This window comes from Chionomys nivalis, chromosome X (genome assembly GCF_950005125.1).
Source record: "Chionomys nivalis chromosome X, mChiNiv1.1, whole genome shotgun sequence".
NCBI classification, from domain to species: Eukaryota; Metazoa; Chordata; class Mammalia; order Rodentia; family Cricetidae; genus Chionomys; species Chionomys nivalis.
In genome coordinates this window covers 50801613-50826681 of record NC_080112.1, presented here as the reverse complement: position 1 = coordinate 50826681, position 25069 = coordinate 50801613, and positions in this window count along the sequence as shown.

Here is a 25069-nt window from a genome sequence, read left to right as displayed (position 1 = left end):
AAGAGACAGAAGAGGGATTCTATGGTGTTTAAAATACTATAGAAGAAACAGATTCGTTGGCCAAAGAAAACATTAAATACAGCAAATTCTTAACACAAAACATCCAGGAAATCTGAGTTACGATAAAAAGCCTGAGAATAATAGGGATAAAAGAAGGAAAGAACTCCAGCTCAAAGGAAAAGAAAATATATTCAACAAAATCATAGAAAAAAAACTCTCTCAAACTAAAGGAGGATAACCTTACGAAAGTACAAGAAGCTTACAGAACACCAAATAGACTGAACCAGAAAAGAAAGTTCCCTCACCGTAAAATAATCAAAATGTGAAACATACAGAATAAAGAAAGGATATTAAGAACTGCAAAGACAGCCGGGTGGTGGTGGCGCACGCCTTTAATCCCAGCACTTGGGAGGCAGAGGCAGGCAGATCTCTGTGAGTTCGAGACCAGCCTGGTCTACAAAAGCTAGTTCCAGGACAGGCTCCAAAACCACAGAGAAACCCTGTCTCGAAAAACCAAAAAAAAAAAAAAAAAAAAAAAAAAACTGCAAAGAAAATTGGTCAAGTAACATATAAAGGCAGACTTATGAGAATTTCACCAGACTTTTCAATAGAAACTATGAAAGCCGGAAGGTCCTGTACAGAAGTTCTGTAGACACTAAGAAACCATGAATGCAAATCTAGACTACTATACCCAAAAAACCTTTTAATGACCATCAATGAAGAAAACAAGATGTTCCATGAAAAGAAAAACAGATTTAAATAATACCTATTCACAAATCCAGCCCTACAGAAAGGACTAGAAGAAAAATCCAACCCCAGGAAGATAACTACACCCACAAAACCAAAGGCAACAGATAACTTCACACCAACAAACCCCAAAGAAGAGAAACACACAAACACTACCTTTGAAAAATAATAGAAATAAAAAAATCACTGGTCATTAATACCTATTCTTATCAATGGACTCAATTCACTCGTAAAAAGAAACAGGCTACAAGAATGGATACAAAATCAGAATCCACTCATCTGCTGTATGCAAGAAACACACATCAGTCTCAAAGAGAGACATTACCTCAGAGCAAAGAGTTGGGGAAATATTTTCCAATCAAATGGACCTAAGAAACAAGTGGATGTACCTATTCTAATATCTAACAAAATAGATTTCAAGGTAAAATAAATCAGATAAGATGGAGAAAGACATTTTATACTCATCACATGAACAATCTATAAAGATGAAGTCTTAATCCTAAATGAACATCTATGCCCCAAATACAAGAGCACACACATATGCAAAAGAAACATTACTAAAGCATAATTTGTACATCAAACCATACACACTAATATTAGTAGACTTCAACTTCCACAATGGACAAGTCAACCAGACAGAAAATTAACAGAGAAATAAGACAACTTACCAATGTCATGACTCAAATGGACTTAACATATATATACAAAACACTCCACCCAAACACAAAAGAATATACCTCTTCTCAGCAATCTCATGGAACCTACTCTAAAATTAACCACATAATCAGTAACAAAGCAAATCTCAACAGATACAAAAAAAAAATGGAGTAACCCTTTGTATTTTACAGGATCACCAAAGATTAAAGTTAGAATTTAACAACAACACTATTTGCATAAAGCCTAAAAAATCATAGAAATTGAATCATGCTCTGCTCATTTGTACTACCCCTAGGTCAAAGAAGAAATAAAGAAACTAAAGACTTCATAGAAGTCAAAGAAAATAAAGACACAACATACCCAAATCTATGGGACCCTATGAAAGCACCGCTAAGAGGAAAGTTCATAGCATTAAGTGCATGCATAAAGAAAGTAAAGAAATCTCAGTTTGATTATTTCCAGTCTTCTACTTCTCCTAGATGAGTCTGCTTCTTTTTTTTTCTAGAGCTTTCAGGTGGGCTATTAAGTCTCCAATGTGTGCTTTCTCCATTTTCTTTAAGTGGGCACTTAATGCTACGAACTTTCCTCTTAGGACTGCTTTCATAGTGTACCATAGGTTTGAGTATGTTGAGTCTTCATTTTCATTAAATTCAAGAAAGACTTTAATTTCTTTCTTTATTTCTTCCTTGATCCAGGTGTGGTTCAGTAGTTGACTGTTCAGTTTCCATGAGTTCATAGGCTTTCTGGGGGTAGCATTGTTGTTGAATTCTAACTTTAATCCATGGTGATCTGATAAGATACAGGTGGTTACCAAAATATTTTTGTAACTGTGTAAGTTTGCTTTGTTACCGAGTATGTGGTCTATTTTCAAGAAGGTTCCATGAGCTGCAGAGAAGAAGGTATATTCTTTCCTATTTGGGTGGAATGTTCTATAGATTTCTGTTAAGTCCATTTGATTCATTACCTCCCTTAATCCTCTTATTTCTCTGTTAGGTCTCTTTCTGATTGACCTGTCCATTGGTGAGAGAGGAGTGTTGAAATCTCCTACTATTAGTGTGTGTGGTTTGATGACTGCCTTGAGTTTTAGTAATGTTTCTTTTACATAAGTGGGTGCTTTTATATTAGGAGCATAGATATTCAGGATTGAGACTTCATTCTGATGAATTATTCCTGTTATGAGTAAAAAATGTCCCTCTCCATCTCTTCTGATTGATTTTAGTTTGAAGTCAAATTTGTTAGAAATTATTATGGCCACACCTGCTTGTTTCTTAGGTCCATTTGCTTGATAAACCTTTTCCCAGCCCTTTACTCTGAGTAGATGTCTGTCTTTGTGGTTGAGGTGTGTTTCTTGTAAACAGCAGAATGTTGGATCCTGTCAACAAAATAGAAACACAGAAAACAACCCAAATAATTAATGAAACAAAAAGCTGGTTCTTGGAGAAAACAAATAAGATTGATAAACCCCTATCCAAACTAATCAAACAGCTGAGAGAGAATACGCAAATTAACAAGATCAGAAAAGAAAAGGGAAACATAACCACAGACACAGAGGAAATTCAGAGAACCATTAGATCTTACTACAAAAGCCTGTATGCCACAAAATTGGAAAATGTAAAAGAATGGGCACTCTTTTAGATAAGTACCATATACCAAAGTTAAACCAGGACCAGGTGAACAATCTGAATAGACCTGTTAGTCGCGAAGAATTAGAAGTTGTTATAAAAAACCTCCCTACAAAAAAAAAGCCCTGGTCCAGATGGCTTCAATGCAGAATTCTACCAGAACTTCCAAAAAGACCTAATACCTATAGTCCTTAATGTATTTCACAATATAGAAACAGAGAAGTCATTGCCAAATTCCTTTTATGAAGCTGCAGTTACTCTGATACCAAAAACACACAAAGACACAACCAAGAAAGAGAACTACAGGCCAATCTCACTCATGAACATCGATGTGAAAATCCTCAATTAAATACTGGCAAACCGAATCCAAGAACACATTAGAAAAATTATCCATTATGATCAAGAGAAATCTCACACTAGTGATTTAACAGCACAACTAAAAACTTTAGATCAAAAAGAAGCACATTCACTTAGGATGCAAAGATGATAGGAAATAATTAAATAGAGGGCTGAAATCAATAAAATAAAAACAAAGAAAATAATAAAAATGATCAAGAAAACAATGAGCTGGTTCTTTGAGAAAATCAGCAAGATAGACAAACCGTTATCCAAACTAATCAAAAGGCACAGAAAGAATATCTAAATTAACAAAATCAGAAATGAAAAAGGGAACATAATAACAGATGCTGAGAAAATACAGAGATTTATTGTGTCATACTACAAAAAAACCTGTACTCCACAAAATTGAAAAATGTTAAAAAAAATGAACAGTTTTCTGGATAGATACCACATACTAAAATTAAATCAATATCATGTGAACGTTTTTTCGGGGCTTGGTACCTTTCTTCAATATAGCTTACTTTAAATGCTTCTCTGTATCTTGTTGGCTGGCATCTGATTGGCTTCTTTGCCAGGACATGTCCTTTAGTTTCTCCTCATTCTTTCTTTGTACCTTCCTTCTTCTTTCAAATTTAGGTTTGTCCTCCTATTTAATCTCTTTTCCTACTAGCTCCGGCTTTTCTTTCTCCTGCCAGGCTATAAGCACTAGCTCTTCATTAGACCTATCAGGTGTTTTAGGGAGGTGAGATAAAACAAATGCAATGCATCTTTATATAATTAAACAAAAACAACATAAGCAAAAGTAACATACATTTACACAATTAACATCATATTCTGCATTATAAAAACTCTAACACGTTTGCCTAGTTAAAAAAGTATTCCAAACATTTCTCCCTTTTTGTCTAACAGAAAAAATTTAAACTTTAACATAGTTAACTTGTCTAGTTAACTCTATAGACAAGATAAACAAATGTCAAATAAGGATTACATTTACAATTTCCAGTCCTTTTTTATGTGGCAGCTTCAAAGAAAATACTCTATTATTTATCCTATCTTGGTGAGTCCAAAGTTTTGCACCTAATTTACTTTCTCCAACAACTAAGGAAAACCACAGCTATAACAATCTAGATACTTCCTTCATTCAACTCCCTACCTCTAGGATGCTAGTGCCTGCACTTCAGAATGCATTTTCACCTAGATTTTCATTTCTATTTATCATGAAAAAAAGCTGTTTAAGTTCTCTGCTGGATGGCAAAGACTTTTTTTATTCATTTTACATGCCAATCGCAGTACTTCCTCTTATTCTTCCTTCCAACCTACTCTCCTCCCCCCAACCTACCCCCTCATCCACTCCTCCCCAAAGGTAAGGTCTTCCATGGGGAGTAAACAAAGCCTGGCATATCATGTTGAGGCAGAACAAAACTTCCTCCCCCTGCATCAAGGCTGAGCAACGAATCCCACTATAGGGAATGGGCTCCAAAAAGCTAGCTCATGCACCAGGATAGATACTGATACCACTGCCAGGAGCCATTCAAATAGACCAAGCTAGACAAATGTCTTCCACATGCAGACAGCTAGTTGGGTCTCATGCAGACTCCACAGCTATAAGTATAGAGTTTTTAAGATCCCAGGAGATTGGTTCATCTGTGGCAGATACTCTTAAAGAAGCCATATCCATTTTTTTTAGCTTCCTCAGGACCTAGATGAAATCATGCTTCATGTTGAAACATCAAAAATGTACCAGGGTTTTTTTTTTTTGTTTGTTTGTTTATTCCACCAGCCAGTTCTGAAATCATGTCACAGAGACTTATTACTTTCGAATTTTTGGCTTAAACTAGGCATGTTTCTGGCTAGCTCTTTTAAATTAACTGGTTTCTCTTTCTCTACATTTTACCTCAAGGTTTACTATCTTTCTCCTGTATGTCTTCATTTCATTGCTTCTTTATGTCTGGCTAGCTAGCATGTGTCTAGCTTCTTGCCCCAGGTATGTCCCTTGGTCTCTCCTTCTCTCTCATTCTTTTCTTCTTTCAAGCTTAGAAATATCCTCTTATTTAGTCTCGCTCCCTGACAACCCCACTTATCTTTTCTCCTGCCTAGCTATTAGTCCTTCATCTTTTTATTAGACCAATAAGGTGCCATAGACATAAAAGGTGTAACAAATGCAACACATCTTTACATAATTAAATAAATGCAGCATAGACAAAACTAGTAGGTCTTTACACAGTTAAAATAATATAATATTCTGCAACATAAACAAATGTAACACATATTTGCCTAGTTAAAACAAATTTGAAAACAAAGATCCAACTTCCTCTTTCTCCCAAGAGCTGGGAATAAAGGCATATGCCATGAAACCTGGCATTAGAATATCTTATCAGCAAAATTCAGCATCCTTTCTTCATCAGTTTTAGCTTGCATTTCTGTTTAGTGTATTACTATTGATTCACATTATCTAGTTGGGGTTAATATTTTACAATATGCTACAAATAACCTAAATTACCATGCAACTATAATGAAGGACAAACCATCCATTCCTTAAGATAACAGATGCAGTACTCTCTTATAATTAATACCACGATGGAATAGTTGTGGACTTAAAAAAATGATACAGTTTCCTTTTTAAAAAAATTATATATATATGTGTGTGTGTGTGTGTGTGTGTGTGTGTATGTATATAGTGTTCTGTCTGCATGTATGCTTCCACACCAGAAAAAGGTACCAGATTTCATTCCAGATGTTTGACAGCCTCCATGAAGTTCCTTGGAATTAAACTCAGGACATCTTGGAGAACAGCCAGTGCTCTTAATCTCTGGGCCATCTCTCCAACCCTACAAATACAGTTTCACTCGTAGATCTGAAGAGGACAAACAGTAATCATTTTATTATTACCACTCATCCAATGCCAGGCCTTCTTAGCTTTATTCCCCAGAGAAAGGTGAGTGTACTATCCATCCATTCCATAGCCCCATGACACAGGACAATTAGAAGCAATAGGAAGTCAAGTCAAAGCAGAAACTCAGTTTATTATTGTGAGTGCCAGATTATATAGGTAAAGTGACATCACTAGGGCTGATGTGATGTGGGGGTTCCTCCAGCCAATGAGAGACAGCCAAGCCCTCCCTCTAGTTGGAGGAGCATCTGTTGTCTCATCGTCACTCAGTAGATTTGAGACTATCCTTCAAACTCAAGGCAGGCTTTTCTGTGTAGCAGCAGAATGTTTTTTTCTTCCCAGCCACCCAGAAATGAAATAACCACACAGAAACTGTATTAATCTAATCACAGATTGGCCCTTTAGCTCCAGCCTCCCACTGGTCAACTTCTATATCTCAATTTAACCCATTTCTATTAATCTGTATATCACCACGAGGTCGAGGTCTACCAGAAAAGTTTTAGCAGCTCTATCTCCAGTGGCTCCATGGCGTTCCCTCTGCCTTCCTTCTCCCAACATTCAGTCCAGTCCTCCATGCCTACCTAAGTTCTGCCCTATCAACAGGCCAAGGCAGTTTCTTCATTCATCAGCCAATAAAAGAAACACATAGACAAAAGGACATCCCACACCATCTCCATCCTACAGGCCTTGAGGTACAGGCCCTGATATAATTTTGGCTCAATATCTCCCCAATTTTGTTTTATATCCCACCCCCACCCCAGTCATCAAGCCAGAATAGCTCACTGGAGAGAGGGTACAGATCAGGTCCACCCCATCTGGATTTTTGGCCTGGATACTCTCAAACTGAGAGTTCATCTGTGGTGTGAGATGTATCAAGCCTATCATAATAAATTTGAAGGGCCATGAGTCGTACCTGTTGTAACTATTTTTGGAATGCTTGTTTCAGCCTTTGGAAAGCACATGGGCCAAAAAGGCTGATCAATAAACAAATGGCCATTGGCCCAAATAGGGTAGAGATGAGTATGGTAAGCAATGGGAACCAATTAAAACAGGTTTCGTGGGGGTCCTTGACTAAAATGAATCAATATCTTTTCTTAACTCATCTAGGGTTCTTGTAACTATACCAGAATGGTCTGCAAAGAAGCAGCATTCTTCCCCAAGAGCCCTGCAAATTCGTCCCTGTTCCATAAACAGTAAGTCCAAGCATCTCCTATTTTGTAAGGTTACCATTGATAAGGAATCCAAAGGCTTTTGTAAATAACATGTTGCAGTCTTTGTCTTTTCTAAGGTCACTATTAATTGTGAGCATATTATTCCTATTTCTTGTTGTAAAATCACCAGGGATGAGGTACCCAGGTCAGTCCCAGTCACCGCTAGCCCCATCAATGTGGTGATGGCCACGTTCATTAGGGTATCTCTCATGCCTTTGGGCCAGGAATTTTTGCATGTGTTAAAGCAAGTGAAGGAAAATTAATGTAAGCAAGCAAGCATCATTGTGTTGAATCATTAGTGTGTCAGACAGGCTGAGAGTAATCCCTTTCTCTTGGCAGATTTAAAAATGCCCATGATCTTTGGGCACCCTCCATGAAGCTATAGACCTATTGAAGCTATAGCCACATCACAAGTGAGGTTAAGACAAGGGTGTATGATACACAAGTTGCATTCGACATCTGCCTAAGGGGGATAGTCAGTCCCTACCTACATCTCTCCAATATTGAGATTTTCCCATCTACAAATATCATCTTTATCTAGTATCTCATAAGAGCCATTTACCCCAAAAGCTTCAAAGTAGGGGGCAGTTGCTGTAAGTAAAACCAACAGGCCTCAGTGGCTTCTGGGTGGGTAAGGTTTAAAGCCATAACAGACATCTTAATGGTCTCCATCAAATAAAGTGAGGCTTCTAATCCCCCCAAATCTCTAGCCGGCTTGGTAAAGAATACATTAGGGGTAGATGGTGTGGGGGTTGAGGTATGTAATGTTAAGGAATATAAAGGTATTTTCCCCATGGGTGTTAGCTTGGAAACAGGCCCCAGCATCCGAGGAAGGTCCTCAAGATGTATTTCCATTAGAAGCATGAGTATAAGGCCATAATCATATCCCTTTTGGTATAGCCTTAATCCCCATATTTTTCCAGATAACCAGGATAGGTCCCTTTTATTTCCCTGATCTGTGAACCTTAATATCAGGGGGTTACATCAAAGTCAAGTGCATCTTCCATATAGGGGGTTCTGGGATAGGGGTACCTGGGAGACCCTGAAGATGATTATAACTTCATGTTGTTTTATCCAATGTCCAGTCCCAGTATGCTCACATCCCCAGGAAGAACAACAGTAACCAGGACGACCCCCACACAGTTTCTAATAGCAGAGACAGTCTGGTTGCTTCTTAGACATACATAAAAGGATGTCTGCAAGAGGGCGTGTCTCCTAAGGATCCCTCCACTGCCAGTGCTCAACAAGATCCACATCACGTTCTGTGATTGGTGGTGGCTTACTGTCTAGACCTCGATCTATGTGAAAAGAGTTAGTATGATTACTACCAGGAGGGCCATCTGAAATAGATAAACAGGCAACACCTTTCTCAAGGGTAAGTCTCCCTTGGGCAGTGGGGATTTTTCTTTTCTTGTGTTTGAATGTGTGTTTGTCAATTATAATTTCTTTCTTTCTTTATTGATCATCTTTGTCTTCCCCATTGTCCTGAGGGGAGGGGAGAAATTTTAAGTTCAGAACGGGTAGCCATATAGGCATTTTCCTTCTGTTTGTGAAGCCATATCCATATACTCAGCCCTGTGACAAAAACAAATCTGGGCCCCTCCATTGGTTAGTGAGAGGATCCAAAACCTAACCTTAGGGAGGGCCTCATTGGTAGGGATCCCCAATGTTTCTGGAATCTATTTTGTTAATCTGATTTTTGAAAATTTAAAATATTGATGTTTAATAACACCTTTTGCAGTTGTAGATGGGGGAGACTTCTCCCCCATTTTGCTTCATAAGGACCTCTTTGAAATATGGGGATATCTTTTGACAATTTCCTGACCCTGAGGGTTGTATGGGATCTCAGTGGTATTGGATATATTCCATCTCTGGAAGAGTTATTTAATGTTTTACTTATAAAACAGGGGTTGTTGTCAATCTTGACCGGTTGTTGTAGTCCTATCATAGCAAAATAGTGTAAGAAATGGCTTTTGGCAAGGGCAGCCTTTTCTCCTGAGTGGGCAGTAACCTAATGTATCTTAGAGTGCATGTTTATGGTGACAAACATATATTTTAATTTGCCAAACAGAGGGTAACATGTTACATGTTTGCCAGATGATATTGGGTCCTAACCCTCTTGGGTTCACCCCCAGCCCTTGTAAAGGGGGGAGGTGCAGAAAAATAGTTGGCAAGTCTTATTTATATGAACAATTCTCTTTAATTCTGTTGTGGGGATCTGGGGGTATAGGTATTTGAGTCCTCTCCAGTTGACATGAGTTAAGTCATGCATTTGGATAGCATTTTGTATGGACAGAGTTAAGAGCTCTATGAGAGAGGCCCCTAAAGCTACAGCATGTGCAACAGCATGTCCTTGGGAAATGAGGCCAGGGAAGTTTGGTGTCCTCTGAGATACTGAATACACATGGGATTTGTTCTACCTCTAAGAGTGATCCATGTTATATCATCAAGGCAGAAATAAGATTATCTTCTAATCTGATATAGGCATAGGGTAAGTGTGGCAGCAGGTTCACCACAATAAGAGCTGCCTGAATAGAGGTTACAGGGTTCTGGGAACTCATGTATGGCACTTTATACAGCAATAATTTACTGGTATCAAGCAGATGTCCCACAGGAATAATTTTGGTAATTTTTGTCTTGGTCCTACCTGCAAAGAAAACTACAAAGGTGGCCCCAATTTTCCCGCCATCTGAACAAACAGTGAATGCTTGGACCAGGGGCCTAGAAGCAAAGACTAAGGGAACTCTACAGTGTAGTTCTTGATGTGGCTGCACTAACTGGGACTATACAAAGTGGGTGTCCAAGGTCCCCAGAAATCTCTTGAGAGGGTGTCTTAATCGAGAACAATGTCTGGCGACTCATTTTAAATCTTTAGTTTTGGATGGAATTATTAACTTAGAGGGATCTTTTCCACAGTGTCAGAGGGATGTGTCCCAGACTTTTATGATCATATCAACTATTTGATTGACTAGAGAGTACACCCTGAGGGGTGTATCCATTATAGTGGTTGTGACTGCTGAATGATGGCAGCCAGTCTGTTTTTTCCTAATAATATCCAGCTTTTGCTGTGGGACAATGGTCTTTCTTTCACTTGTATTATTTTTAATAAAACACTGATTGGCCAGTAGCCCAGCAAAAAGTATAGGTGGGGCAACCAGGCAGGAAGACATGGGGCAATGAGAATTCTGGTAAGCAAGATGTGAGGAAGCAAGATGTGACTGCCTCAACAAAAAAGGTACCAAACCATGTGGCTAACACAAACAAAGATTATGGGCTAATAAAAGTTATCAGAGTTAATAAGAAGCCTGAGATACTAGGCCAATCATTTTATAATTAATGTAGACCTCTGTTATTTCTTTGGGATTAAACAACTGCAAGACTTGGTGGGACAGAAAACCTCTGTTAAAAAATGGTGCCTAATGTGTGGACAACTGCATCTACATAAAGCCTGAGAGTGCTTGGGAGGTAATTTTAGACATAAAATAATAGAGTTAAGCATGGCGTATTGATAGCAGCACTTTCTCTGGTGGGCTCTGCTTACTAGAGGCAAGTACTCCCATTCAAGAGAGGCTTCCTGACTCGGATTTAGCTGCAAAACCTTGCAGCTATTTTAAGAGGTTCTGCCATGAAACACTTAAATGCTGTTGATGAAAAGCTGACTGCATGCATTTTGGTGGTGACAGGAACTTTGCAATGCCATAAAGTTGGGGCAAAAAACATGGCTCTGGCCAGTACCTCTGCCATGAGGCTAGAAAGTCAGAAAAGCTAAGAAATGTGGTGGATCCAGCCATCAAAGTTGTGGCTTTAATCCTAGCCATATCACTTAGCAAATTAAAATCTCAGGAGGTCAGAAAAAGAGAAATATACAGAAAAGAGAGATTCAAACAAAAAAAAAAACCTCTAAATGGTTTACAGTTTGTTAAAAAATATATGTAGGCTTAGGAGAAAAAAGAAAAAAGGATAAAGTCCTTAAAAGAAAAAAGAAAAAAAGCGTATATCGGTGTGGTGGCATACACCTTTAATCCCAGAACTTGAGAGAAAGAAGCAGGCAGACCTCTGTGAGTTCAAGTTGTAGTAGCACACACCTTTAATTCCAGCACTTGGGAAGCAGAGTCAGAAAGATCTCTGTGAGTTCAAGATGTGGTGGCCCACAATTTTAATCACTGAACTTGGGAGTCAGAGGTAGGCAGATCTCTGTGAGTTCAAGGACAGCATGTTATACAGAGGGAGTTAAAGGACCATCTAAGATACTCAAAGTAACCCTGTCTCAAAAAGCCAAAAATTAAAAATAAAGACAAAAGAAATAGAGGTTAAAATAAAGCCATCTAAAGATGAAAAATATACAGAGAGTCTGGATACTTTATGTTATTATGTACTCTTTGAGTTGTTTGATGACTGAGGAAGGAGTAAAAGCTGCCAGAAGACATTTGATTACAAATGCTGCTGGATTAATCCAATATATATATTTTGAAAATGCCTTGACTTCAAAATTTAAAAAAAAAGTATGTTACTTTGGAGAAGAGGTTTTACAGGAAATTTCACAGGAAATGAGAGTCTGTGAATTCATTCCAGGTTAAAAAAAATCAGGTTTGATCAAGGAAGAACCCCTGAGAAATCTCTGATAAGAGCAGATGGCATAGATATTTGAGTTCTACATCCAGAACAAATTGAAGACTGATACCTTAGATGATCAAGCCTCACAAGATACTCCAGTAAGGACTTGATCATAATTCTAAATTTTCCTTATGACGCTGTAAGATTACCAGCACTTTCAGTCAGCAGGAAGTAGCCTGGAAAACTATACCCACACTCCCCAAAAAATAGACTATCGATATTTTCATTAGAATATTTGTTACAAGTTGATATGGATAATGGTCAGGAGAAAAGCTAAATAAAAAATATTAGATTCAGAGTTCTTGTTTTTTTTTTTTAAGAGGGGAGTGCTGTGGGACAATAGTCTTTTATCCTGTCACTTGTATTATTTTTAATAAAACACTGATTGGTCAGTAGCCAGGCAGGAAGTATATGTGTGGCAACCAGGCAAGAAGTAGAGGCAGGACAATGAGAATTCTGGTAAGAAGGAAGTTTCAGTCTGCTATCATGATCCAGCCTCAGAGGAAGCAAGACATGATTCCCTTACTGAAAATGGTACCAAACCAAGTTGCTAACACATACAAAAATTATGGGCTAATATAAGTTATAAGAGTTAATAAGAAGCCTGAAATACTAGGCCCATCAGTTTATAATTATTGTAGACCTCTGTATTTCTTTGGAACTGAATGACTGCAGGACTGTTGGGACAGAAACCTAGGTCAACAAGGCTTGGATTGGAATGTTAGGATAATATCTCACCAAAGAAGCCTGATGGAGTTCATTGACAAATTCAGTGAGTGCCTGATGGCCATCAGAGGGCAAGGAAATGATCTCATAAGCTTGTCTCACTTTTAGGATATCATATAACACATCTAGGATCCCAGTCTCTACAGTCAACCAGGCTCTTACCCAGTTCATTTCTCCCAGTATGTTTTGTAACCCTGATAAAGCAAGAGGCTCAATCAGAATTATTTCACATCCTTTCACTTTGGCTTGAGTGAATGTTAACTGGGATCCCAGTATATGAAATGGGAGTACGTTTTGTATTTTGTTTGGGGCTATTTTAAACCCATATTATTGGAGGATATCAACAATAGTAGTTACCCAATGGTACCCCATGTGGCACCGAGGGCAAGAGAGACATGCTGCAGGAAGGTTTACAGGTAGTAATTACCCACCTACTGGGGAGTGGCCTCTTATATTATATACTCGGATGCCGCTGTGGAGTCTGTCTTTTCTCTCCTCCCCCCTGGTTCCCATTTGCTCGTTCGGATTGTTTGGATCCCATCTCCATCCACTGTTCAAGCAGAGAATCCTGATTTGTAAGTTTTCCCCCTAAATAAAAAACTATCTCTCACTTCTGAGCTAATGTGGGATTTCTTTTAAGTGTCTGAACTCTCCACCATCACTTGGAGCCACATGGGTTTAAACTACACACCCTCCATGATGTAGGCTTAGACCTTCCACAGCCCAGACAGATTTTCTTTTGCATGAGCAGTTTTTTTTTCTTTTCTTTTCTTTTTTTTAAATGAAATCCCTGTCAAAACGGAGTCTGCAGTGAGGTGGCTGGAGTGCAAGTAGAAATGTTGTTTACCAACTGCTGCAATCCCCCTGGGAGAGTCTTTGTTGCATGCCAGTCTGCAGCTTCTGAGTTTCTGTTCTCTGTGCCTGGACACTGGGTTTTCTTGTTCTATGTATGAAATTGATTTAATTACATTTACTTTGTTGAGCAACTCATATTTCCCAGTGTTTTTTTTTTAACAAGGACCAAGATAGAAATGATAGCGGCGCAGGACCAGTCCCAGACACTATTCCATTGCTTCTAGTCACAACTTTAAAACAGTGCCATCTGCTGGATGATAAATTGCTGATAACCAGACCACATTATCAGGTAACAGGTTTATAATAATGGCAGATTTCTCTGAACCCCTGGGAACCCCTCTAGAGTCAAGGCTCTTGCCAACCCTAAAATGGCTCCCTTAATTAAGATATATACTTCCCTGCTACCTTATCCCACCTTCCATTATCCCAACCATCCCATTTCCCCAAGTTCTCCCTATCCTCCCCTTCTCACTTTTCTCTCCCCACTTCCCCTTTCCCCCATCCCACCCCACCCTCCAGTTCCCAAATTTTTGCCCAGCAATCTTGATTACTTCCAATATCCAGTGGGATAACTATATGTTTTTCTTTGGGTTCACCTTCTTATTTAGCTTCTCTAGGAATCGCGAATTATACACTCACTGTCCTATATTTATGGCTAAAAACCAGTTATGAGTGAGTACATCACATGTTCATCTTTTTGGGTCTGGGTTACCTCACTCAGGATAATGTTTTCTATTTCCGTCCATTTGCATGCAAAATTCAAGAAGTCATTGGTGTTACCTCTGAGTAGTACTCTAATGTGTATATATTCCACACTTTCTTCATCCATTCTTCCATGGAAGGGCATCTAGGTTGTTTCCATGTTCTGGCTCTTACAAACAATGCTTCTATGAACATAGTTGAACAGATACTTTTGTCATAGGACATTTCTTGGGTATATTCCCAAGAGTGGTATTACTGGATCTTGGGGTAGGTTGATCCCAAATTTCCTGAGGAACTGCCACACTGCTTTCCATATTGGTTGCACAAGTTTGCATTCCCACCATTACTCCACATCCTCTCCAGCAAAGGCTATCATTGGTGTTTTGATTTTAGCCATTCTGACAGGTGTAAGATGGTATCTCAAAGTTGTTTTGATTTGCATTTCCCTGATTGCTAAGGAGGTTGAGCATGACCTTAAGTAAGTGTATTTTGGCCATTTGAACTTCTTCTGTTGAGAATTTTCTGTTCAGTTCAGTGCTCCATTTTAATTGGGTTAATTAGCATTTTAACGTCTAGTTTCTTGAGTTCTTTATATATTTTGGAGATCAGATCTTTGTCTGTTGCAGGGTTGGTGAAGATCTTCTCCCAGTCAGTGGGTTGCCTTTTTGTCTTAGTGACAGTGTCCTTTGCTTTACAGAAGTTTCTTAGTTTCAGGATGTCCCATTTGTTCAATGTTGCCCTTAATGTCTGTGCTGCTGGGGTTATATGTAGGAAGTGGTCTCCTGTGCCCATATGTTGTAGGGTACTTCCCAATTTCTCTTCTATCAGCTTCAGTGTATTCAGACTGTCCTTGGACAGCTGAGGAGAGAGAGCCTGAAATGGCCAATCCTATAGCCATACTAACAAATATCTTGCATATCACCATAGAAGCTTCATCTGGCGATGGATGGAGATAGAGACAGAGACCCACATTGGAGCAATGGACTGAGCTCCCAAGGTCCAAATGAGGAACAGAAGGAGGGAGAACATGAGCAAGGAAGTCAAGACCGCAAGGAGGGCACCCAGCCACTGAGACGGTGGGGCTGATCTATTAGGAGATCACCAAGGCCAGCTGGACTGGGACTGAAAATGCATGGGATAAAACCAGACTTACAGAATATGGTGGACAATGAGGGCTGCTGAGAATCCAAGGACAATGGCACTGAGTTTTGATCCTACTGCATGTTCTGGCTTTGTGGGAGCCTAACTGGTTTGGATGCTCACCTTCCTAGACCTGGATGGAGGGGGGAGGACACTGGACTTCCCACAGGGCAGGGAACCCTGACTGTTCTTTGGACTGGTGAGGGAGGGGGAGGGGAGTGGGTAGTGGGGGGAGGGGGAGGGAAAAGGGAAGCCAGGAGGAGGCAGAAATTTTTAATTAAAAAAATTTAATAAAATAAAAATTAAAATAAGGAAAAAATAAACATATCTCATAAATTAAATATAACTGTTATAATAAAAAATAATGGCAGATTTCATTTCAATTGCTACCTTTACTTCCTTTCTGCCATTGCTATGGATGGTGTTATGTGAAGCTTATATGACTATGTGAATACCTCAATTTATTGGTTACTAGGTTTCAGTTTTCAACTCCATATTCTATCATTAAGGAAGAATATGGCACTAGTTTACAGGACTAATATAATCGAAAATCAGAGATTATCTGAACAAGTGGATACTATGATAGGCAAAATTGACTCCAGGGTACTAGGAAGTTACCTGAAAGAGTTCATACTGTTGAATTTGATGTTTGGAAGTTATCACAAAGTTTTGATACATTAACAGATAGAATGTACCTACAGGATGGCAATCTACACGATATCCAAGAAAAGTTCAATGACGAGATGTTATCTTTATAGGGAACATTAAAACCTTGAAATCATAGGTGCAGAATGAGGACCATAAAATTGATACCTTAGTGAAATCACTAGAAACATATGAAGGTCAGGAGATTCGGGTTTTACAAAAAAACAATGATAAAAAAAATTGAAATGATTGAGGAAATTATTGGAGCTGATGAACAGGGAAAGAAGGCACAAGGACAGAAAATAATGTCACCACTGGCTGTCAGAACTGACTTACCCAGCACTTTAGCACCCTACCCTGTAATTTACTCTGACAAAGCATCAACTTCTACAGGTTCGAAGGGAGCCAAAGAAGGTAGAAGGATGCCACTAGGACTGAATGATATAAAAGAAATTAAGCCTCTAATTTGGGCCTCTAATGTCAGAACTATGCCCCATGATTTTTCTCAGTGTCAGCAGTCCCTTGATGATGGACCTTTTTTGATGTTTGGAATTTATTTCAGGGAGGAATCCAAAAGTATGGAACAACAAAGAATAGAAAAAGTTCTGGAGGTATCCCAAGATCAAATTCTTGATGAAGGGTGGTATGCTGACCCACAGGTCCAAGCTTTTTATGAGGAAGAAGTATCGTCCCTATGCCACAAAGCAGCCTTGAATGCTTGGGATAGAATTCAAGAACTAGAGAAAAAGTTAAAATCATATACCATGGATAGGCAGTGACAGAGAGATCAAAGATTAAGCAAGGCTCTATAAATAGGAGTAACAGACCCAGAATCTACATGAATACTTCTTGAATGCCTGGTTTTTGAAAAATTCAAACTTAGAATGTAAAAAGATAATTAGGCCTTTAAGGTTTAGATCAGCACCTATAGATGATTGGATTCTGTATACAATGAATGTTGAGACATTTGACTGTAATGATAAATCTTGGGTAGGAGAAGCAATTTCCAAAGCAATGAGAAGACATCAAACTGCCAAATGTTTTAATTGTGGTTAAAATAGGACATCTGTAAAGGGATTGAAGACAAGGAATTTCTAGGAATAATATCTCATCTGGGAATGGCAAAATAGGAGACCTCTGCTTTCAGGTATATGTAGAAGGTGTGTTAAAGAACGGCAATGTACCAATGAATGCAGATCAACAATAGACACTCAAGGCATCTCGATACCATTGGGAAACTCCTTGAGGGGCCTCTCTCTGGCCCCCAAGCCAAAAGTGGCCCAGTCGTTCCCAGTAACCATGGAGGGCATGTCAAACCAGGAAAATTAAAAAAAAATCCAGAACCTTCTGTACAAGACCATAATGATCTAAATGATGGTACAAATTTGCAGAATAAGTCAAAAACTCAAATAGGAAATAAGTGTATATTCTGGCAAACTTCTATAAATGATCAGAGACCAAATCTGAGAGTGTGTATAAATGGAAATGTGATATTTGACTTGATAAACACAGGAGCATATATGAATATCATCACTCCAGAATCGTGGCATTAAAATTGGCCTCTTCAAGTGGCAGATGTTCAATTACTAGGAATTGAAACCATATCTCGAGTTAAACAAAGATTGAGATGTGTTGACTGTATTGGGCCAGAAGGTCTAAGAGGAAAGCTGAAGGCATATGTTGCGGATATTGCAATAAATTTATGGGGCCATTACCTGCTCCAGCAATGAAATACCCAGATTAATATTTTTGCAGTCCCAGGAACTCATAATTTTGGGAAGGATATAATAAGGTACTATGAACAAAGGTCACCAGCAATTCAGGCTGTACAAGAATGTAAAGCAACTAACAAACCTTTAGAGGTACCAACAGCCCTACCTTAAAAATGGCTGAGGAGCCAATATGTGTTAAGCAATGGTCTCTAGCTGAAGATAAATTTTAGGCTTTAGAATGATTGGTACAGGAGCAATCAGATGCTTGACATATTGAGGAATCAACTCTCCCTTGAATTCTCCTGTGTTTGTTGTTAAAAAGAAATCTGGTAAATAGAGAATAGTGAAGATCTAAGTGCTGAAAACAAGGCATTTTATCCTCTGGGCCCTCTACAGAATGGAGTTCCTCTGCCATCCCTATTACCAAAAGGATGGCCTCTTATAGTTATTGATTTGAAAGACTGTTTCTTCACTATACTTTTACAAGAAAAGGATAGAGAAAAATCTGCCTTCACAGTGCCTACTTATAATAATTCTCAGCCTACTAGGAGATACCAATGGACTATTCTCCCACAGGGGATAGTCAATAGCCCCACATTGTGCCAATACTTTGAAAGTCAGCCGTTGGAAATAACACATAAGCAACTTTCTAAGTCTATAATCTACCATTACATGAATGACATTTACTATCTGATTCAAACATGGAAACTTTAGAAAAATGTTTGAAGAAGTATAGATAGTTTTACCTAAATGGGGATTGCAGATTGCTCCTGAAAAAATACAGAGAGGTGATTTTGTCAATTATCTAGGTTATAAAATAGGTTTACAAAAAATTAAGACACAAAAGGTACAAATTAGGAGAGACTGGTTACATACTCTTAATGACATTCAAAGATTGTTAGGAGACATTTCCAGTCTACAATACAATGTTGGAATAACACGTGATCTAATAATTCATTTAAGCAAAACCTTAGATGATGATAAAGATTTGAATAGTCCCAGAAAATTAACAGCTGAAGCAGAAAAGAAACTGACAATGGTTGAGGAAAAAAGTTACAGGAGCCACATATGGAAAGGGTAAATCCAAATCTTAGTTGTATTCTAGTCATATTGCCTTCCAGAATTTATTCCACAGGAATTTTAATGCAGAGGAAAGATATTATTTTAGAATGGATCTTTTTACCATACAAACCAAGTAAAAAATTAAAAGTTATGTGGAAAATTTCTCTTAATTAATTTTAAAAGGTAAATTGGGACTTCATCAACTAGCAGGTATAGACCTAGAAGAAATTATAGTGACTTTCATTACTGTTGAAATAAAAAAAGTTATAGGAAGACAATAAACCATGGCAAAAAGCTTGTGCTAATTTTTTGGGAGAAATTAATAACAACTATCCCCAAAGTGATAGACTTAACCTTATAAAGAGAACTTCTTGGATTCTTCCCTGAATTGTACTTGATGTTTCAATAACTAGAGGCTGTACATTTTATAGTGATACTAATAAATAAGGGAAGGGAGGTTACAAATCAGAAGAATTGAGGAAGGTGGAACAAAGTTCTTATAATTCTGTCCAGAAGGCAGAATTATATGCTATTAATGTGGTCCTGAGGGATTTTAAAGAACCTCTTAATATAGTTACTGACTCACAATATGGAGAAAGAGTTATCTTGCATATTGAAACCGCTAAATTTATACCAGATGACAAAGAATTGACTTCATTGTTTATCCTGGTGCAAGACATAATCAGGAATAGGCTTTGTCCTATGTATGTAAAACACATCCGATCCTATACATGTCTGCCAGGTCCTCTAGCACAAGGTAATGCAGAAATTGACCAATTATTGATTTGAAGCATGTTGCAGTGAAGGCGAAGGTGTAAGTCACAAACAATCCCATGCTAGTTTGGTATTATGATTAATATAATGGTTATTTATTTAAAGGGGAAAAAACTTACAGATCACCGTCCAAGACAACAGCCCTCTGCGCAATAAGGAAGGGAGTCTATTCGCCGGAAGTGGAGCAGGAAGTAAGAGAGTGAGGAGGGAAGTGGCTGCTTTTTTAAAGGGAGAGAGACTATACCCCAATGGGCTGGAATCTCAGTGGTTATCGGCTGGAGGAGTGGAAGGACCTCCCGCAACACCTCCCCCTTTTGTTTACGTAAGAGAGTTGTAAACCTACTATGAAATTATATATAATAAGTACAAGTATCCTCTTCTAACTAGCTTAGGTCTTCTATAATAAATAGTTTGGCCAAGTAATGAGTGGAAAGTAACTACATTTATGTAGTCTTCAACCCCATCGAAGATCTGAGAAGGGAAATAATGTTACCTGAGTAATTAGGAAGTGCAATCAAACAACTTCCAAAACATGCAACAAATCACAGAGACAACTAGCTACCTGGGAAATCACCCAAGTTCACGTTTGCAGCGTTGAAGCAACCAACTTTGGCTAAGGCCTAACATAGCTGACATACCATTTTCAAAGTCAAGAAACTTTTCAAAACTATCTTACACTGTTTTGGCAGGATATGACAGCCCTGTTTTTTCCATTCACAGGATACTCTGTATCTCAGTGGTTGAAGTATGGGCATTTCTTTGCCCAAAGGCCAGTTCAGCCAAGAAGAAAGGATCCAGGTGGAGTGTCTTTGGTGCTCAACATTCTCTCGGGAATAAAGCGGTGTTACCAGGAGCAATTGAGTCTCACTACCACAAAACTCTGATTAAAGGCCATTTTCTACAGCTCTTTGAAGAGGTTGAAGATTATCTATCTATACTGAGTATAATCTCTATGTATCTAAAGAACCTGATTAGTCTAATTATAAATGACAAACTTAGAATACTATTGATCTATGTAATTCTCAATTCCTGTCTAAATTAAAGACTAAGACAATAAATGACTGTGAAACAAATGAGGACAATGACCTCCAAATATAAACAATGTACAAATATACATTGCAGTATGGTAAATATATATCAATACACAAACAATATATAAGTATCTTAATCAGAGGTAGAAAAGTACACTGCAATATGGTAAATATATACAATATATATCAATACAATATATGTCAATACATAAAAAATGTTTTAAACAGAGGTAGAAACATGCATGCATACAATAGTCAATATAATTTCACTTTGTATCAATATATAAGAATCTATACCAATATATTTGTCTCAAAACAATAACTCACAATACCAATCTATTATACCATCATCCCTCTTTTTTTTTAAATGATTCCTGAGCTTGTAAACTTCCTCCCCCAACCCTCAACCATATACTAATTATAATCAACCCCTAAATGATGGCCCTAAACCCAAGGGCAAACTTTACTGGGAGATGGGACGTCGTCCTCTAGAGTTACTTCCAGCTGTCATGGGGGTGACGTTCTTTCTTGGGCATCCTGTGAAAGTAAAATGATGGTTAAATTTCAAGATCAATGTCTTTTAAAATTGCAAATAGTCTCTGAGTATTTTGTGCAGGTCTGGCCAAAATGTTGTATAAGATGTGCACCATTTCAGTAACCAAGTTGGAACTGTCTTGTTTTTTTTTTTTTGTTTTTTTTTTTGTTTTTTTTTTTGAGACAGGGTTTCTCTGTGGCTTTGGAGCCTGTCCTGGAACTAGCTTCGTAGACCAGGCTGGTCTCGAACTCACAGAAATCCGCCTGCCTCTGCCTCCCGAGTGCTGGGATTAAAGGCGTGCGCCACCATCGCCTGGCCTGGAACTGTCTTGTGCAGCTGGTACCCAAAACAGGTCTTGTAGTAGCACTATCAGTATCATGATGTCATATGAACCAGGTGAAGTTGTTGTTATGGGGCCCCAACTTCTTCCTGGAAACTTCAAATGTCACTTCAGGAAAAACTCATTGTTCACTGTGAAAAACTTAAATATTAATCATATATATATATATATATATATATATATATATATATTCAATGAAAGCCATGATAGATATATTCAATGAAAAGTATGATAGATATGAAGAAAAGCAAAGATGTTTTCTAAACTCATATTTCTTTCTGTCCCTTATCATGGCTCTTGACATGAGACAGAAACGACAGAAACTCTGGGTTTTTCTCTTACTAACAGGCTTGGAATTAGAGAGGGACTGAGCCAGAGTCCAACTTCAAAACCAGCTCTATAAATTTAGAAATATGGTTTAGTATATTTTACTTACACAACCTATTCAGTTTTCTTGATAGTTCCTATTGGGCAGGTATTTTTTCATCTGTCAGTATCCAAACATCCAGGGTCCCTTGAATTTTTCAAAGATGAGTGTTTTCCTGTGGAGATAAGAACAGAACCCTGCCCCCATTTTATATGTTTTTCTTACCACCTGTATGAATATCATCATTGTGGATGAGTTGTCATTTCTCCTTTCCAAGAGATTTCTCCTCTTCAAATCAAACCTTTATTAATTTTGATGGTATCCACAATTTTTCTTCTCCTGTGGAAACAAGAGCAAAACCCCTTCCCCAACGTAGCACATCTCCTGGCTTCCAATGAGAGGTCAGCACATCTTTGAAACAAATCGGTTGATTTAGTTCAGCAGACTTTTACATTATCCAATGTCTTTCTGCTTCTGTCATTCCTTTCTCATTAGCGTTAAGAAAATTCAAGGTTAATAAAACATTATGTAATCTATTTCTGAGGGTATTTTCTGTCCTTTTCTGTTTGTTCAGCATGTCCTTTATAGTACGATTTGATCTTTCTATAACTGCCTGACCTGTAGGATTATTTGGTATACCTGTAATATGTTTTATATTATAATAATGAAAAAAGTGTTTCATTTTCTTAGATACATATGCTGGACCATTATCTGTCTTTATTTGTGCAGGTACACCCATGATGGCCATAACTTCCAATAGATGTGTGATTACTGAATCAGCCTTTTCTGAGCTCAGGGCAGTAGCCCATTGAAAACCTGAATATGTGTCTATGGTGTGGTGTATATATTTTAATTTACCAAATTCCATAAAGTGGAACACATCCATCTGCCAGATTTCATTTCTCTTAGTACCCTTTGGGTTACTCCCTGCAGGCAACGGTGTTTGATTATAGAAAGAACAAGTAGGACATCTCTTTATAATGTCCTTAGCTTGTTGCCATGTAATGGAAAATTCTTTCTTTAGGCCTTTACTATTGACAAGTTTTTTCTTATGAAATTCTAAGGCCTGAAAAACGCTTCCAATCATTAATTGATCAATTTCAGCACTGCCTTGTGCTAGAGGACCAGGCAGACCTGTAACGGACCAGATGTGTGTTATGTACACCGGACAAAGTCTGTTCCTGATTATGTCTTGTACCGGGATAAACAATGAAGTCAACTATGTGTCATCTGGTATAAATTCAGCGGTTTCAATATGCAAGATAACTCTTTCTGCATATTGTGAATCTGTAACTATATTAAGAATTTCTTTAAAATCCCTTAGCACCATAAGAACAGCATATAATTCTGCCTTCTGGACAGAATTATAAGGGCTTTGTTCCACCTTACTCAATTCATTTGACTTGTAACCTGTTTTCCCTGATTTATTTGCATCAGTATAGATGGTATGGGCTCCAGTTATTGGAGCATCACGTACAATTCTAGGAAGAATCCAAGAAGCTCTCTTTATGAGGTTAAGTCTACCACTTTTGGAATAGTTGCTATTAATTTTTCCCAAAAAATTAGCACAAACTCTTTGCCATGGTTGTCTTCCCATAACCTTATTTATTTCTTCAGTAGTAAAAGGCACTATAATTTCTGCTGGGTCTATACCTGCTAGTTGATGAAGTCTCGGCTTACCTTTTATAATTAATTCAGAGACTTTTTCCACATAAGTTTTTAATTTCTTACTTGGTTTATTAGGTATAAATATCCACTCTAAAATAATATCTTCTCTCTGCATTAAAATCCCTGTTTGAGAAATTCTGGAAGGCAATATGACTAGGATGCAGCTAAGATTTGTGTTCACCCTATCCACACCTGCCTCCTGTAATTTTTCCTCAATCATTATCAGTTCCTTTTCTGCTTCAGCTGTCAGTTTTCTTGGACTATTCAAATCTTTATCACCAACTAAGGTTTTGTTTAAATGAACTATTAGATCAGGTGTTATCCCAACAGCTGGTCGTAGACAGGAAATGTCTCCTAATATTCTTTGGAAGTTATTAAGAGTCTTTAACTGATCTCTCCTAATTTGTGCCTTTTGCGTTTTAATTTTCTCTAACCCTATTCTGTAACCTAGGTATTAATAGAATTTTCTCTGTGAATATTTTCAGGGGCAATTTGTAATCCCCACCTAGGCAAGACTTTCTTTACTTCTTCAAACATCCCTTCTAAAGTATCTTTATTTGAATCAGATAACAAGATGTCATCCATGTAATGATAAATTATGGATTTGGGGAATTGTTTACAAATTATTTCCAATGGTTTACTTACAAAATATTGGCACAATGTAGGATTATTGAGCATATCCTGTGGGAGGATAGTTCATTGATACCTCCTATAGGCTGAGAATTATTATAAGTAGGCACTGTGAAGGCAAATTTTTCTCTATCCTTTTCTTATAACTGTATAGTGAAAAAACAATCTTTCAAATCAATAACTATAAGAGGCCATCCTTTTGGTAATAGAGAAGGCAAAGAAATTCCAGATTGTAGTGGGCCCATAGGTTGAATTAACTTGTTGACAGCTCTTAAATCTGTCACCATTCTCCTTTTACCAGATTTCTTTTTTACAACAAACACAGGAGAATTCCAAGGGCTGGTTGATTCTTCAATATGGTGAGCATCTAGTTGCTCTTGCACCAGCTGTTCCAATGCCTGTAATTTATCTTCAGCTAGAGGCCACTGTTTGATCCATATTGGCTTCTCAGTTAGCCATTTTAAAGGTAGGGCTGTTGGTACCTCTAAAGGTTTGGTATTTGCTGTATGTTCTTGTACAGCCTGAATGGCTGGTGACCTTTTCCCATAATACCTCATCATATCCTTCCCAGAATTATGAGTTCCTGAAACTACAAGAATGTTAATCTGGGTATTCCATTGCTGTAGCATGTCACGGCCCCATAAATTTACTGCAATATTGGCTATATATGGCCTTAGTCTTCCTATTTGCCCTTTAGGCCCTATGCATTCAACCATCTTGTACTTTGTTTTACACGAGATATGGTTCCAATTCCCAGGAACTGAACATCTACTTCTTGAAGAGGCCAATTCGGATGCCAAGA